Source organism: Thamnophis elegans, chromosome 8, assembly GCF_009769535.1.
Source record: "Thamnophis elegans isolate rThaEle1 chromosome 8, rThaEle1.pri, whole genome shotgun sequence".
Lineage (NCBI taxonomy): Eukaryota > Metazoa > Chordata > Lepidosauria > Squamata > Colubridae > Thamnophis > Thamnophis elegans.
This window is the reverse complement of record NC_045548.1, coordinates 45218207-45236504: the sequence shown is the minus strand read 5'-3', so window position 1 is coordinate 45236504 and position 18298 is coordinate 45218207. Positions and strand designations below refer to the sequence as shown.

General features: G+C 34.8%; 1 protein-coding gene across 1 annotated transcript in view; it reads left to right on the top strand.

Annotated features, from left to right (window-relative positions):
• NCOA2 (nuclear receptor coactivator 2) overlaps positions 1 to 18298 on the top strand; it is a 132671-nt gene that overhangs the window by 28729 nt on the left and 85644 nt on the right. Inside the window, 1 exon segment of the mRNA XM_032222794.1 lies at positions 13394 to 13601. The gene's annotated coding sequence lies outside the window, so the exon portion shown is untranslated.

Genomic DNA, 18298 nt, shown 5'->3' with positions numbered 1-18298 from the left:
GCGTGAGAAACCGGCCCTAAGGGCAATCTGGAAGTTCAGCAATGGACCTTCCAGTTTGCTCGTAGGACTGTTTTTCACCCTCCAGAGCATTCAGGAGGCTTCCCTTCCAAACCAGAAGTAACCATTCCCAAACTTCGGGATTATCTGTAGGTCAATTTTTCAACCTCCAGAGGCTTCGGAGAAGCTCCTGAAGCATCCGGAGGATATTGGGGGGGGCAGGGGAAGCTGTTTTCACCCTCCCCAGGCTCCTAGTGCCAAAGTGGAGGGGCGCTGGTAGAGTGCACATCCACGTGGGGTATGTGTGTGTCGCGCGAGGATAGCAGCATGGATGTGCCACGCCCGCACACCACCACCCCAGCACTGCCCCCGCTTATGGCACGGGAGCCAAAAAAGGTTAGCCATCACTGGTAAATGGTATGCCTAATTTCTGCTGTGGGAAATTGACATATTCCCTCTGAACACAATAAGTATATGAAGAGTGTCTACTGTAATCAACTACATTGTGCCTATGGGAAATTGAAACCAAACCCTCAGACTTTCAACATGACTTAAGAGAAGTCATGTTTACCACTTCTGGCATATTAAGATCTATAAACAAAAGTATACTCAAACAATATGCTTTCAAACATTTTTTGCATTATTGTTCCCTATATTAAAGTTAGTACTAATGCAAAACTAATAGCAAAATAGCTCTATGTTTAGACATCTTTGTGTTATTGAAGCTCAGGCTGATGGCTGATATTGGGAGACTATTCTTAAAGCATCAATCACTGTAGCCATGGTAGCTTATGGTTGCCAAAACTATGGTTATGTTTAGTTTAGTAACAGCAGATATCAGACTAACATATTTTATTAAAAAGTATATAATTTTTTGAGTTATAGCTTACCTCATCAGATGCAGTGACGTTTTTACAGTAGGATTAAATTGATATGAGGAGGGGGATAGACGGAGGAAGACAAAAGGCAGGTTAGTTATGTATGTCAAATTTCCAGAACATTCCATTACAGACCTATGAGCAGCCATCTTGGAAAAAAAACACTTTTACAGTACAATAGAGCGAGAGAGTTTTGAGCCCGCATATATCTCAGGAGACATGAACAAATACAATAGATTTAACACAGTGAAATTTTTAATTGTGTTATTGTGTATGTAAATTGTGTATTTCAATTGCCTGTTCATAAACATTTAAGTATTTTATTGCACTATGCAAATTTTTATTAAACATCAAACTGATGAAAAACCTGATTAAAGCTTTCTGAAAATATGAAACAAGCTTAGTCTTATTTGAGCACTAGCATAATTCAGCAAAACTAAGGTATTGAATAGAATTCTGCTGCATTGATTGTAAAAGTGAATGTTCATTTAATTTACCATAGTTGGAGTATATGTTTGCAAAGGATATGGTCATTTCTCCCCTTACCCAGACAATACCATCAGAGTATTATAAATAACAAGTCCAAGCTATATCTTTCTTTAATTTTTCCTCATGCTGCATTGTTAACTAGATGAGAATTCTAGAAATTGTAATCTAACTTCACCACTGGAATACTGTCAACTATCTGTAAAAATTGTGAACTGCTTGGTTTCATGTATCATGTATTAATTTGTTATGGCTTTATACATTTCACGAGTCCAGTACTTATGAGGAATAAACTCCTATTAGAGTAAATTATTATGTATTGTAACTGTGTTGTATAGGTCTTTGCAGAATGAGAATAATAAGGTAGAATAGAAGTTACATGTCAACACCTTCCTGTCAGTGGTGGGTTCCAGATCCCATTGCAACCGGTACGTTGCAATGGGGCCTGGCGTAATCCACATGAATGTGAACGGTTCGTGCACACATGCACCCAGTGTGTGCATCTGTCCTACCATCCAGCGACACCTTCACAAGCTTCTGCGACATTCCAGCTGCTCCACAGAGGGGTGTGCAAGCATTGTATGCACCATGTGCATGCACAGAAGTGCCGAAGGGTTTAAAGACAGATAAGGAGGGCGGTACCTGGTGCTCCGGGCAGGCTCTGGTACACCCATACCGGGGTGTACTGCCTGCAACCCACCACTGCTTCCTGTTTGCCTTAATTTATTTGCTTGAATATATCACAGTAGAATATTATATAGAAAAGAGGAATGTGATGTCTCTTTCTTATTTGATTGTTCCTTCAGTGAGGGGGAAGTAGGTTTTGCTCCCATTGACTGTTATAGTTTCTCAATAGCCTTAGTAATACTATACAAAATGTTTATATTTAGAAATGAATTCATTGTATTTATGCTGTTTTCCATATAGAAGAAAAAATTGTGTGCAAGCATTTTAAGATATAGCTTATTTTCTCATCTGAAGTTTGAAATGAGGCACAGTGACTTTCCTCACAGAACAATAATATTGATTGTAATTTATTCAGCTTTTTGTTGATCAAATACATAATTCAATATGGTTTTTATTGTGCTTTTTATTAACATAGAAAATAGACACCCATACAAAGAAGAATGGAGGAGGAGAAAAAAGGAAGACTACATGAAAGGCTAATTTTATCCATGAGCATTCTTACATTGAAAAGAAAAGCAAAACTTTAAAATGGATATACTTTAAAGCATGTCCATTTCCATTCTTCAGTATTAAGTGTCCCTGATATCTCCTGTGGCTTGGTTATATTTGACTTGTATCGCTGCTTACCTGTTTTTTAGCTCTTTTCCAAACAAACACCACTTACGTGTATTATAAATCTATAATCTAGATTTCCACAAAATAAAAATTAGGCAATGCAAAGGGTATAAAATCTCCAAGGCATGAGCAAAGTTTGCATGAATACATAAAGCATCTGTGTATCCACAGACAGTGGATAAAATTAAATTGTGAAAGGGAGGGGAAATATAACTATACTTGAAAAGAGGTTGAGATTGTTAAAATCAATGGTTTTGCTTTTTTCGGTGGCACAATGATTTAAAAAAAATACTAGACCCATTGGGATACCATATCAGACATATTACCTAAACAGGTAAACAGAATGACCAAGGGCAAGCAAAAAAACAAAAACAACTTCCAACTTCCTTCCAGCTTCCTCATTGAGTTTCATTGTGAGAATCTGGCAGGGAGTATTGGAAACCTTCCCTTCCCCTCCCTCCCTCCCTTCCTCCCTCCCCTTTCCTTCAGTGAGTGGAAGGAATGGGTGGGGGAAGTAGTAAGGGATTGGGAAACTGTCACAGAATATTAAAAACGAAGAAGCCAGAGTCTAGCAGCTACAGCCATTAAACTAATACAACCAAAGCTTCCCCAAATTTCATTCCCTTGGAGTCAGGGGTCCTGGATTTGGGACACATTCTGTAAATTATCCCATTTGAGGTAGCTTGGTTCAAAAATTGTTGCCCCATGATGCAGCATTTCACCCATTTAAAGGCCATGATAACAAGAATTTATATATATATATATATATATATATATATATATATATATATATATATATATATATATATATATATATATATGTCTCTAGTTGTTCGGGTTTTCTCCCGCGTAGAATTGGAGATGTCTTGGCGACGTTTCGACGAAGTCACATTCGTCATCTTCAGGCTGCTGCTGACTACTTCAGGTTTGGTGTTTCCAGGAGTACTCCTGGAAACACCAAACCTGAAGTAGTCAGCAGCAGCCTGAAGATGACGAATGTGACTTCGTCGAAACGTCGCCAAGACATCTCCAATTCTACGCGGGAGAAAACCCGAACAACTAGAGACCTACATACTAACACCCGCGAAAACCTCAGAAAATAAATATATATATATATATATATATATATATATATATATATATATATATATATATATATATATATATATATATATATATATATATATATATATATATAAATAAATAAATAAATAACAATAACCCAATTTGTGTCAAGTGGCAGCTCCTGTCCTGCCATCTATTGCCAGAATTCCTAATCTGTCTTGAAGTGGTCAAAAGTATTCATCTAGATTTTTTTAACTGCCTATGTGTCTTTCCAAAGAAGGATTCCTCCTTCATATGGATACTTTTTTTAAGGTGTCCTGTAGAATCTACCTCGCTGGAGTGAATAATTTTAAAGTTAAATTTTAAACAGTATTTGCTGCTATCAAACAAAAGCATCAGTGACTAAGTTTGTGCAAATATCTTGAAAAAAGGTATTTTGCAACACACAGGAGCATATACAAAGCACCCTTCTTCAGATCAATAAAGCAGTGACATCAGAGCTGTTGTGTTGTGTGCATGCATAGGGGAGCCCTTGTAAAGCCTGGGAAAAGAGAGATGGCTGCTTCATTGTGTTGTGAAGAAACTCTCAAAGGATTTACATAGATAAAAACAGTAATATAAGTGATCTCTGGAGTTATGCTCCATATGCCTTTCTTAAGAAAAGAATCCTTAGGTTTGAATAAGGGGGTGGCCTAAAAATGCCTAAAGGCTTTTAATTTGAAAAGAAAACAAAAAGACAAGAGATTAGAGAAAATCAGTTAATTGTTTGCTATTATGATGACAACTAAAATGCCAAAAGGCTTAAAAGCAAAGTCAATATAATAAGGAGGAAATGTAGGAAAGAGAATTAAGCCATGTTTTAACTTGTGTCTGTGAAGGAGTAAATGGTTTTGAAAGTTCAGGTGTGCATTTTAGATATAACTTTTGGTAGTTGAAATCCGGCATATACTTTAAGCGTAACATATGTTTCATTAGTATGTTTATATATGGAAAGAAATAAAGATGCCCCATACATTTTTTATTTCTATAATATAAATTGTATTATGTGGGACTTGTCATTAAGTTTTGCCTCTTTATTTTAATCTTGTCCTCTACCACACAACATACAGTATTTAACCTTTATTAAACCTTTAGTAATGAAGCCAAGGAAGTATCACTTATCTCTTCCTGTTGCCAATTCTTTCAAGTTGTGCTAGCCAGTTTTCCTTGTGATTCACAAAGGTAGTGCAAACACAACACTAAACAATGCATAAACAAATGTTATAAGACTTATGCTAAGAATGAGTGTTCTTCCTCCTGTGATTTAATTGCAGGAATAAAATAGGAAGCTTTTCCTTCTGTTTTCATTAAATTACTGTTATTTAACCTGTGCAGTTTTTGTTAGTCTTAATTATGGTTAATATTAAAAGCTGCTTTCAAATCTTGTTTTGGATCTCGTTGCAAATGTGAGCATGGACCCCAGGACACTACAATCATCGTTAACACATGCTGGTTGCCAAGCACCCAAATTTTGACTATATGACAGCAGGAACATTGCAAAGTCATAAGTGCAAGGACCAGTACTGAGTCAAATCTTTCAGCATTATTGTAACTTTCAAAGGTGTCAAACGAATTGCTGTAAATTGAGGCTACCTGTGTGATTACCATTTTATTTTTCCTAGAGCCTTATCAGATATCCTCCCTCACTTTTTAAGTTTTTAAAACTACAAAGAACAATCCCCATATCTGGTAATAATCTTTTGAGATCTGAGAAAAACTGGATTTAATTGCATGCAAAGATATATATCATTTAGGATACAGATGGGAGTATAACTTACTTTTTTTTCACACTAACTCTCATTCTGTGGTTAGCTGGGTTTAGATTTTTTTACTGCTATCTGGTGTCAACATTTCCTGACAGCATGACGAGAGATGGACTTCTAACCCATCGGCCACGCTGAACTTGTGGGGAAAATGGTTATTCTAACCTTCCTATGTTTTTCTGCAAGAGTAATGTTTACCATTTATAAAAAAATACCTTTGATGGAATCCTATCAGTTACTGAGCCATCCAGGTAGACTCCCTTTCATTGAATGTGTTGAAATGTAAGATAGACACTCTGGAACTCTTTATTTTAGATTCTTGCCTTTGGAGAAGAATTGCACTCAGTGGCATAAATGGGACTTCCAGCTCTAGGTAGATCCTAAGAGAGTAAAATGATATAGAAATAGATTGTAGCCAAAAAAACAATGCTATTGTATTTGAGTTGGACAAAGATGCAGTTGTGTTACTGAAGACTTACACTTTTGAATTCTTCTTTTCTATTTATCTTAAACAAAATGAATAAGAGCATTGGCACTGTCCATTATAATTATTCTTTTTCTGACCTAATTATAACATAAAATGAATGACACTGAAAAGAAACATATTTTTAAAATATACTCATAAGGGACCGGTACTACATTTCATTTTGGAATACTTGGCAAAACTGATGGCATACCTGGGATTTAGAAAACTGTTATTAAATAGAAAAATATGCTCTTATTTTCAGTCTTAAAACTTTTTCTAAAATAAAAATTGAGATTCTTGAATGTTTATGTAAAAGATATTCCTTGTGACTCCATCCTTTTCCTTTTATCATTTTTTAAAAATTATTTAATGCTAATATTCAAGTACTATGAAGTGTAAATTTCCATCACATTGAAGAAATTACAAGTAGTCTTTGACTTACAACGGTTTGCTTAGTGACCATTTGAAGTTACAATGGCACTGAAAAAAGGGTCTTGCCGTTTTTTTACAATTATGATCATTGTAGCATTCCCATGGTTACGAGATCAAAATTCAGACACTTGACATCTGACTCATATTTATGACAGTTCCAACATCACGGGGCCATATGATCACCTTTTGCAAATTTCTGACAAAACTCAGTGGGGAACCTTAACAAACATGTTATTAATAACTACAGTGATTCACTTAACAACTGTGGCAAGAAAGGTTATAAAATGGGGCAAAACTCACTTAAATGTTTCACTTAGCAACATAAATTTGGGGTTCAGTTGTGGTTTTAAGTCGAGGACTACCTGTATTTCAATATGTGGTGATATTAAGGTAAAAAGGAGAACAAAATTGAACCAGGGGTTGCATTTTTTTTGAACCTGAGGATTATATTGACATTATGATCCAATCAAATCTTAGTTTTTTGTTTCTTATCTATACTGTATATTAGAAATCCCTATTTAATACAGTTCGATAGATTTCTATGACTGATAGCTTCCCACATAATGGGGAAACTTGAATCACAGAGTTAGCAATCAGTTTATTATATTGGTAACAGTATCCGTACGTAATACATTTCGGAAAATCTTGGTGTAAACTGATGATATGAATATTTTTATCAGTACTGTGATGTAGGCTAGATAGAGAAACTTGTTTGACTACAATTCAGTTAGCCTTGAGACTCAATGGGAATCTGATACAGTTATGGTTTTAAGTTTTAAGACAGTTCTTAAGAGAATACATTCATATAATTATGATCAGTGTGTTTTTAATGTTCTCTGTGACTTTCTGAGACTAACTAGGAAATAATTCAACACACATTTTTCCTAGACTAAAGCATAGTAAGTAATTAGGCTGCTATATGGTTGGGTTTGCTGCCAAATATGGATGAGGCAATCCACAATGATTGTGTGGAAGGCAATACAGTACTCTCCCAAAATGGCTTTGGTGATTAATGATGTACTTTGGCAAATATTGAGTTAACTTTAAACTATGCATTGAGTTTTTATTAGCCATACCATTACCTCTCTGATTTGGATTTCATTTCATTTTCTATGAACAAAAAATCCAATATATTTCAATATAAATAGTATTGTTTAAGTGTGAATGTTTCTTTTTGCTTAAGCTAAAAGCTGGATAGATAGACACTTTCCCCACAATAGGCCTAGATATCTCTGGTTACCAATGAAAAACTAGTCTATATAAATGTAATGGGAAGAAAAAGCCAATTTAATTATTATTTTCAGTGGCATTACATTTCTAGCTACCATTGTAAGGTTTTAATAGTGTAGAAAATAAGAGGACACCTGAATTTTAATGACAAGTTTGTTTGTTTTTTAAAAAATGGACTTATTCTGAATTTTTAATTTATGATTCCAAAAATTCTATTTTGAACCATATTTATACATCAAAAACCTATTATTACTGCTGTTCTCAGAATTAAAACACAAGAATAGTTTTTCAATTTATTTTGAAGAAAAAAAAATCTTGCATCAAATTGAGATGCGTTTAATTATCAAGCCATCAGTCAAACTATTACACCTTTTTTGTAATCGAAATGGTTGATCACTATATAATTGCATTTGATTGGATTTTTCTGTTATTGAAATTTAGTTACTGCTTCTCATTATTTTCAGATATTCTACATCCCTCCTGGGTTAGTTACTACTTTAGTTAGCAACCATTTGCAAATATAATGGTAATTAACAATAATGAAACTGATCATTTTCTGACCAGTGTACACATTTAGGACCAAATTTTGTGTCTCTGCAAAGAACACATACTGGAGTGAGAATACTTGTGCAGCTGTATGAGAAATCAAATAAGAAAACGTATCTGAATGATGGCAGCAATCAGCAATCTTTTGGAGGCTCTTCCCATTCACACATTCACCATTTTACTTAACAACCTGGTCATTGGAATGAAATTCAGTCACTAGAGGAACAGTGGGTGTGTGTTTTCTTTACAATTGTTTCTGCAGTATTCATTTTATGAGATTTATAAATATCTAAACAAACAAACAAATAAATATATAGCCCTTCCTCTGAATGGAATGTATTTTTAAGATGACTGTCATCTGTGTAGCTGGACACAGTTGCCTTAAGATGGGCTTACCTGCTGTGACAATGGAAACCCAGAATGATTATCAACCTTACTTTCAGACAGATTTGGTTTTTTTGGGTGGGGGGGATTAGCAGTGAATGTCATAGTCATTCTGAATGTATCTAATTGAAAATAAGTATAATTAACCTCGCTGGGAAAAAAAACATTGCATGTCAGTAAAAGCAATAATAACAAAAATGTATTCATAAAAGGTGAATAGCCTTTTAATTAAGAATCCCCTCTCCCTCCAGTAATGTTTCTTCCCTTTCTTTCATTTTCCCTGATTTCTTTTAACATGGTATAATATTCAGATAATATGGGCTTTGAATACAACTTATATTTGTACTACTGAGGAATGTATTTATGTTGTGTCCCCATTCCCTAATTGCAAAATGGCCTGGTGTCCTAGTTTCAGGGTAGTGACTCTAGACTCTAATTGTTACTGTTTGCTACCATGGGTGGGGTGATCAAAATGTTGTTATATGGAATCTAGTTGGGCAGCATTCTCTTGGTCTAGAGAAGGATTCCCTTGGTGGTTTTTTCCCCTCACATAGTTTGTGAAGAGTTTTCTTGTTTATGTCCTACTTATGATTAATATTTTGGCCTGAATTCTACAAGAACTTGCACTGCAAGGATTGTCATTTTATCAAATATCAGCATAATTTTATCTCCTGATCAAATTTTGGGTTGAATTAATTACCTTTTTATTGTTTTTATAGTACTGTGGTTTTTTAGCATTTCATTCAGTTTAGGTAGCCTTTACATTGTAGGGTCTTGGTAATCTTATTATCTTTGAAATATATATTCATAGACTGGAACAATACACTTTTTAAAAAGTTAACATTATTTTCCCTGATTGTTGACCTTTTACTGTTCCTTGCTTGATTATAATGTACTGCTTTTTAGTCTTCCCTTTTAGTACTGAAAGCTAAACAAACTTGCTTTAATTATTTTGCTTGTATTTTTGCTTGTATTTTTTTGAATCAAGACACCTGTATTCCCAAAGTAAATGTGATTAATTGATTGATGAATTGTATTAATTTATGCAACTATCCAAATCAATTGACTCTGGGTGGCTTATAATAAAAAATCAAATTAAAAGGCCCAACTGATAAAATTATTATTTTTTAAAAAACAAGAACATCAAATAAAATTACTTCTCATTCCAGAGTTTGGGAAAGAGCCAGTTTACTTCAAAGTTTACTTAAAGAACAACAGAGCAGTTATTATTTAAGACGTGCCTATTTTCTTTTTAGAGAAAAGAAATTGTGCAAATTTGTGCATCAGATGCCTATTTTTTTCTTGTGGTATATTTAATGAGTATTAATTTTTTCGCTTTAAAAATAAATATATGCCAAATGATGAATATTGACTTAAAAATCAAAATGAAGTATAGTTACCTCTTTGAACAAGAATATCTCTATTACTATAATTATTTAGTTATTCAATTTATATGGCTACGCATCGTAACAAAGCAACTTTCGGCAGGGAACAAAGTTAAAAACAATAATATCATTATAATTATAAAATAAACAACATATACTGTTGTACTGTGGTATATATAAAATATGTGGAATATCACCAAATTATATTACAGGTAATTCAGAAATGTCCAAAAAAAATTCTATGAAATAATTATTTTTTGAGCCAGAAAACTTAGAATAGAATAGAATAGAATAGAATTCTTTATTGGCCAAGTGTGATTGGACACACAAGTAATTTGTCTTTGGTGCATATGCTCTCAGTGTATGATTTTGGTTTGAAGTGAATTCTGTAAGATGGCATGAATAGGAACCATTAGTAGTAATTTTTGACATAACTAGTTTTTGGTATAATTGTTTTAGACATTGTTTGTACACATAAAAGATGTACATGCTGTAAGCCACCCAGAGTCATGTACAAGATGGACAACAAATTTCATGCATGCATGCATGCATACATACATACATACGTGTCTTCAATTGATTCAATTGATTTTCCCCTGATATTTGCTGAATGTTTTGAACAATTCACTTGAATGTTACTGAAAGATATACACTTGATGCTAGTACTGTTGAAAACCATTTGCAAGATATTGCTACATGCTCTGCCCACTTATGGCTATTGGTATTGGAACATTTATGACAAGACAGGTTTTGATACCCAATCTCTTTCAGCAGTTAAGAAGCAAGATAAATATTCTTGTTTTATTATTAGAAAGAATAAAATCTAGTCCAGTAGATTGACAATATAATTCTGGAGCTTCCTTTACTCATTGCCCAACATAAATCAAGGCAATTGTTCTGGTCTTTGCTACTACTAATATTCTAATCGACCTTTGACATTTTTATGCCTCCTAGATGAAGGACACCCTAATATCAAAATGATTTTCCTTACTTATATGCCATTGTGATTGGTCTTATTATTATTTGAACAATGTTTCTAAATTATTCTTAAATTTACATCATTAACTCTTTACCTGTTTTCTTAAGTTATGTTACTGATAGATTGCAGTGAATATCACATGTTTAGGAAGTGTTGCCTGTGTTCTTTCTGAGGGGTTATTGATCTAAGTTCACAGAATATTATGTTAAAATGTGATATTAGATGTATTATAAGATCTATGGTAAATTCATAAATTATTCCATATTAAGATTCTTTTATTTTATAATATCTTAATATAAAATATTAGGTATTATGAAATGAAAAGTAGAAGTGTTGCCACATATTGTAACATCGGTATTTCAGCCGATTTTTATTAAACACCAAAATGAAACTAAGATTCTTAAAAGTGTGAACTGACCTTCCCCAATCTGAGTCTTTATAGATTTGCTTGAATTGCAACTTTCACGATTAAGTTCAATATTTGTAGCTGATGAAATGAGAATGTTGATGATGTTACTTAGTTAGGGTAATGAAACATCTGCAAGAAAACAAGCAAGCTCAGAGAGCACCAAGGACCCCTAATTAAGTTCAGTTAAGGTTATTATGTTGTACCCAATAACCAAACCAGAATATTTATTTCATGTGATGAAAAAAAATCTGTGGTAAAACTAAGTAGATTTCCAAAGAAAATTTACAACCTGGTTTCCAAATGTCTCACATCCTGGTCCATTGGACAGTTTTGATTTGCATGCAACAACCATCACTGATATAAAAATAAAATTCAAACCATCTTTCACATATGTTCTCTCTAACTTTAAGCTGTTGGACACATTTGGAAAATTGAAAACATGTTATTGTCACATCAAATAGCTACCAAATGGCATATGACCAATTCTAAACAACCCAATTAGATGAAATAATCTGGTAAAGTTCCTCCCCAGTGCATCCAGCTCAACTTTGTGTCTTTTCTAAAATAAGACTGCTTTTGAAGAATGCAAGTCAATGCACAAATTATATCAACAAAAGTTAATTGTAATGTCTAGCCTATCGGGAATTTATAAAATGTTACTGGAATGTAATTCTTATTATTTCTGAGATAAATGGAATTACTTAGCATGATAGAACGTATAAATACCAGCTTTACACATTATTCTTCCTGAGTTCCAAATGTCCTTGACCCTGCCTACTTTTGAAGACCTGTTTTTCCCCCAGCCATTGAGTCAGGGTGACCTATGAACTCATCTGGCTATATTGTTCTGATTGATGAATTGCTTTGGCATAATTTTTTCTTACGTTTGGCTATATTTTATGATTGTTTATTTACTAGTTATATTATTTTAGTTATATAGTTATCAGAGTTTTTTTTTATACAGCACCATATAAATAGACTAAATATAAATAAATCCTGAAGTAATTTGCCTGATTAAATATCAAAGTATTTCTCTGTTTCTTGAGTGAATGTTTCCGGCTAAGTATCGGTATAAATCTCTCTTGAACAGATGCCAACTTTCTTAGGTATTAATACTTTCTTCATTGATAGTTTCATTTGAATCTTTGTTTATATCTTACTGTGGCCTCAGTATAGCTTGTGGGAACTTCAGTGGTAGATCAGGTTCAAATACCTATTTATGAACTGACATACAAAAGCTATGAAAAGACTTTCTGTCCAAGGTTGTTTTATACCTGGATTTAGTCTAATATTTATCATCTTAATAGTGAAGATATTCCCTGTCCAGTCATGTCCAACTCTGATGGACGATGTTCATCTTCATTTCTTACCCAAGGGAGCCAGCATTGTCTGAAGACATTTCTGTGGTCATTTGCCCAGCATGACTATATATCGAGGTGCATGGAACGCTGTTTCCTTGCCCCCGAAATGGTACCTATTTAGCTACTCACATATGTATGCTTTCAAATTGCTTGATGGGTAGGAACTGGGGTAGATAACAGAAGTTCACCCTGTCTCACAGTATTTAGGACCTGAATCCCGGGTTGTCAACTTTCCAGCCGGCAAGCCAGCATCTTAACCACTGAACCATGGTGTCCATCATCTTAATATTAAATTACTAAAGTCAGTGAGTTTTCAAAGGAAATATAAAAAAAAATAAGCTATACTCATCATTCATCTAGGTCAATTTATAGCTCAATGCTCTCCTTGTCTATTTAGAAAGAAATCCCATAGAATTCACAGGAATCTAGGAACTTACAGTTAGTTAAAGTGAGAACAGGACTGGGTGAAGATGCTTGTTATCTGAGGAAGAGTATAGGTAGTCCTCAACATCTGTTTAACATGTATTTGAAGTAACGAATGTACTCCAAAAATATAACATAATTGTGAACAACAAGACATCTCTACAGTCATGTGACCTGGATTTATCTCACTTGAAGTGGTGGCCATTTTTAGTTTTCTGACTGCTTCTTATCTTCTGGTATTACAACAGGTAATTTCCAAATCTCAGATGGTCAGCTTGCTTTTTCCCTTCCTGGTCACATGACCAATCAAGATCGGAGTCTTTGCAGCCAGCCTGCTTTTTTCCCCCCTCCCCATTGCTGCCGGGTAGAGGACTAGAGGAGTAAATCACTCATTGCTGCCCTTATTGCTTCTTTGGTTGCTGTTGCCTTGAGGACTGGAGTACTGTAGTTGCCTTTGTAAGTACTTTAAAATTTTCTTTTTCATTATAGTACTGTGCTTGTTTGTAAGTAATTTACAAATATAACCTTTTTTCATTAGTGTGTTTGTCTGCATTTGCATTTGCCTGACAGAACTTCTAGCTGGTATCCACAGAAAGCAGATTTAGTACTGTAAAGTTCCTTTGCATTACATTATACTGTTTGTTTGTTTGTTTGTTTGTTTGTTTGCATGTAGTTTGAATTTGCTTCCAGAAGGATCCTTTACTGTCCTGTATATTTGCATGTAGTTTGAGATTGCTTGCAGAAAAAGGCTCTGCAATCTCCTGTACTGTTTTGCCTTGAGAATTAGTGTGTGCTACTGAAGATTGCATATAGAACAACTGATGGGTGGGTGTCAGCGGAAGGAAGGTGGCTCCACCGACCCCTGTAAATTCATTCATCCAATCCAACTTCAGTCTGGGCACCTGTCTGTATGTGCTATAGTGTAGACGTGGAGGACCACCCGGTCTTGCCAGAACAATTTTTGGACGAACAACATTCCCTCCAGAAGCTCCAGATGGGGAGCCCTGCAAATTCTCTAGCCTCTTGCTTCACAAACGATGGCGGAGCAAAGAGCAAACCCATTAGGGTCATAACTGGAAGAGGACCTGTAATATGGTGACAGCCCAATTCCAATATATGATTCAAGGGTACTCAGTCTTATTTAAACATGGGCAGTAAGTCATTGCCTTGCATCAAAGTTATAGGCCAGTTTAAGCATGTCAGGCCATGTGGCAGCAGCTGCAGACAATTGCAGAGGAGCCAATGTGTGTCATGCAGTGACATGCAGGCAGGGGAGGCAGAGCCTCACCACTGTCATGAAAAGAAAAAAATATATAAAAGGAAAAAGGCTGAGGTAGTTGCTGCCAGAGTCACAGTGGATGACTCTGCTTAGTGCTTAACTGTTTAAAAAAGCCTCTAAAAAGTGCCCTCTACAGGAGGAGGCGGGAGAACCATGTGCCTCATTTAGTCTGACTTTATGATCACTTGAGCAGAGTTAAGCAAGAGTTAAAAGCTGAAAAATTCCTTATGTAGATGAGGCACATGGTTCTCTTGCCTCCTCCTGTAGAGGGCGTTTTTTTAGAGGGTTTTTTAAATAGTTAAGCAGAGTCACCCATTGGGGACTCTGGCAGCAGCTAACCCAGTCTGACCTCAGCAGCTCTTGCCTTTTTCCTTTTATATTTTTACATTTTCATGATGGCAGGCAAGAGCAGAATTGAAATCCTCTGTGATTGTGAAACAGCTGGAAAAGGTATGTGGGTCGGATGGAGGGGGATGAATTCAAAATTAATGTAATTTGTAAGTAATTTTAAGTAATTTGTGTGTGCATGTGTTTGTTTCTTCACTCAGAGGGAAAGGGGTAGGAGAGCAGGGAGGGCAGTCCGCCAGCTTTCTTTCTCTGTGTCGGGGCAGTGTTTGTTTCTTCACTCAGAGGGAAGGGGGTAGGAGAGGCAGGGAGGGCAGCCCGCCAGCTTTCTTTCTCTGTGTCGGGGCAGCTTGCCAGCAGAGGCGGGTCTTTTACCCGCCTCTGCTGGTGGGCTGGCACTTTATGTTGCTGCAAAAGAAAGGAAGCGGCTTTTGGCTGCCCCACCACTATGTCCGACGCCTCTATGTTGGACATAGCGGCGGGGCGGTCAAAAGCCACTTTCAAGAAAGCGGCTTTTCTGCCTCTATGTCGGACATAGCGGCGGGGCGGCCAAAAGCCACTTTCTTTCTTTTTGCCTCACCAGCCATAAACCTCACCGCACGTCACTGGTGTCATGTCATACAAATTATACATGTTATATCATTTTATATTAAATATACAGTAGTTGTGTGATAAAGATAGATAGATGATATATAGATAGATAGATAGATAGATAGATAGATAGATAGATAGATAGATAGATAGATAGAATCATTTTTAATTTTTCTACCAGACATTTGTGTATACAGCTATGTCCTTTAACAGCTCACTATTACTCCCTGTCAGAAGCTGTTGCTTGAAGCTCTTGACTCATTATTCCACCTATGGTGGCATTGACCCTCAAGTGCAGAAATAAAAATAATTATTTTTTCTAGTTTATTTAATTTGATTACACACTAAATATAATTTCAAAATTGTATGGAATTTTTCTAATATTTTTGTGACAATATACTTTGACGGGTAGCCAGAGATTATGCATGGAACAGGTTTTTATGCTAGAAAGTAAAATTGTACCATTTCTGCAATTGAAATTATACAGTCCTTACAGATCTTAAGACATCATCAGCTTTCTGTACTTTTGGATCTCAGAAGGACTGAAGAAAAATCATTAATACCATACATACTGAGTTTGTATTTTCATCTTGTATTTTTTTTTGTACAGATACTAAGAAACTAGGAAAAAGTACCAAAAAAAGTATTTTTGCTCTTAGTTAATTAAAGATGACATTTTTGCATAGCAAATATTTTCAATATAGTGAATTGCTTTATATTTATTTATTTTTGTATATTTTACTCAGAAACACTGATTATCTGATTTCAAAGAGGTTCACTTTATCTTCTTGTTCATATAGCAAGAGGTATGATAAATAAATTTATCTCAGTAACAGTTTCACTTACCTGTCAAGTTATACATTATTTCCTGTTCGTGACTAAGTTAGTTTCACCCCACCCCCCTCCTCAGTTGTTTTGCAATCAAGACTTTTTCCTCAGATGTTGGGGAATAAGAAAAATGCAGTGCATTAATTCTTCCTAATAAACATTGTTTAATAAATTTAACTTAATGTGTACTGGATGAACTACTTTCAGATGCTAGTGGAGTAAAACACACTTAACATTACATGCTGAAGCTTGTACTTAATTTAATTATTGTAAGCATCTGTCCTAAGTGCATGGTAGCCATGTCCATACCTGTTTCAGGAGAGCAGCTGAAAACTTCCAGGCCCTTATGGTGATATCATAAGAAAGTTCTAAAAATGCAAAACAATGTACTGAAGATACAAAACAAAGAACATGAAAGACAGTGAATATACACAGATAGATTGGGAAAAAGACAATGGAGTTACACAAGATAAATTGGGGAAACAAATATTGTGAATTTATAGAGAACAGTTGAAAAAACAATTAAAAGTAGTCACTTCTCTTTACAAACTTATATTATGAAAGTTCTTTAGTGCATTGGTGTTATAAATAGTAGAAAGATATGATATGAGAAAGCTTCTGATCACTAGTAGTAAAAAATTATTTGAAAATGCTTTAGAAATAGGAGTGGCAGTAGTATTATTTTTTCCTTTGCACATATTTTTACAACTCTGCATCTCTATATTAAATGTACCTTTGCCAGTATTCTATAACTGTGTGAGAATACACATCAGTCTGGCTAGCAGAAGATTATTTTGGGTGGAGTGCTTGAAAATATTTAAATAAGAACAGTGTTGTGAGTCTGCATTTATTATTCTGTTCTATGCAGTCTTAGGTAGAATAGATCAGAACATTTTTAGGCAATTATATATGTTCTAATATGGAATGGTACCTTATGTTAGCTATATTTCCTAATGAGATAATAGTTATAATGTAGAATCCTTTTTCAAGAGAGTGCTTTACATTTCCTATTATTTCTATCTTGAGGCAGTCTAGAATTTTAAATGTGAAAATGAATGATAATTATAAATCTTAGTATATATGTTTTGATTTTTCTATCGAGTGCTTGGCAGGATTTATGAGGAAGTTTGATCTCAGGAAAAGTTACAGATTAATTAAGTACATGTACTTTGGATTACCTGAGTGCATAGTTATTATAGTTTTTGCTGTTATTATTAGTGTTATTCACAATAGGTTTCTTTTATCTTGACTGTTACATTTTTTATCAGTTCAAGGCGGCAAACATATTTAATATTCATGCTTCCAATTTTCACCACCACAACCCTGTTAACAGTGGTGGGATTCAGCCAGTTCGCACCACTTCGGGAGAAGCGGTTGTTAATTTTCTGAGCAGTTTGGTGAACTGGTTGTTGAAAGAAATTATAGGGCAGAGGACAGAGAAATGGTTGTTAAATTATTTGACTCCTACCACTGCCTGTGAAGATGTTCGTCTGAGAGATAATAACTAGCCCAAAATTACCCAACTGGCTTTCATGCCTAAGGTTGCCTAAAAGTTAAAAACAGCTTGTTATTTTCCCTCTGATAAAGCAATTTTCCCTTATCTGGAAAGAGACCATTAAAACTTAATCTTGTACAGTATTTCAGTTCTGTAACTGATCATCCTTCAGAAACATGTTGGCTGATTTTAAAAAAAGGTAACTAAACCAAATAATTCTCAGTTGAACATTTTTAGAACCCATTTGTGTTCTGTACTTGTTTTATAAATTCATTATAAATGTTGAAGATTTTCTAGGAAATTATTTAATTTTGTACCATAACAATATGATCTACGTAAAAGTACATAACGGTTAAAACTATTAATGTCTTTGCACTAAAAAATACTTAATTTGTAGCATAGTCCAATTACTCCAGAGTATGCTTCACTAAGTTCCTTTGGACTTGAATTGCACTGTTCATGTGACATATTAAAGTCAAGAGGAAATTAAGTCATTGTAGAGATATTATATTCCGGTCATCTAACTTCCCCAGGTCATTGTGGTAATATCATAATCCTGTCATCTAATTCAACCAGTTATACAAAGAAGGATTAGACTTTCCTTGCCTGGGCTGT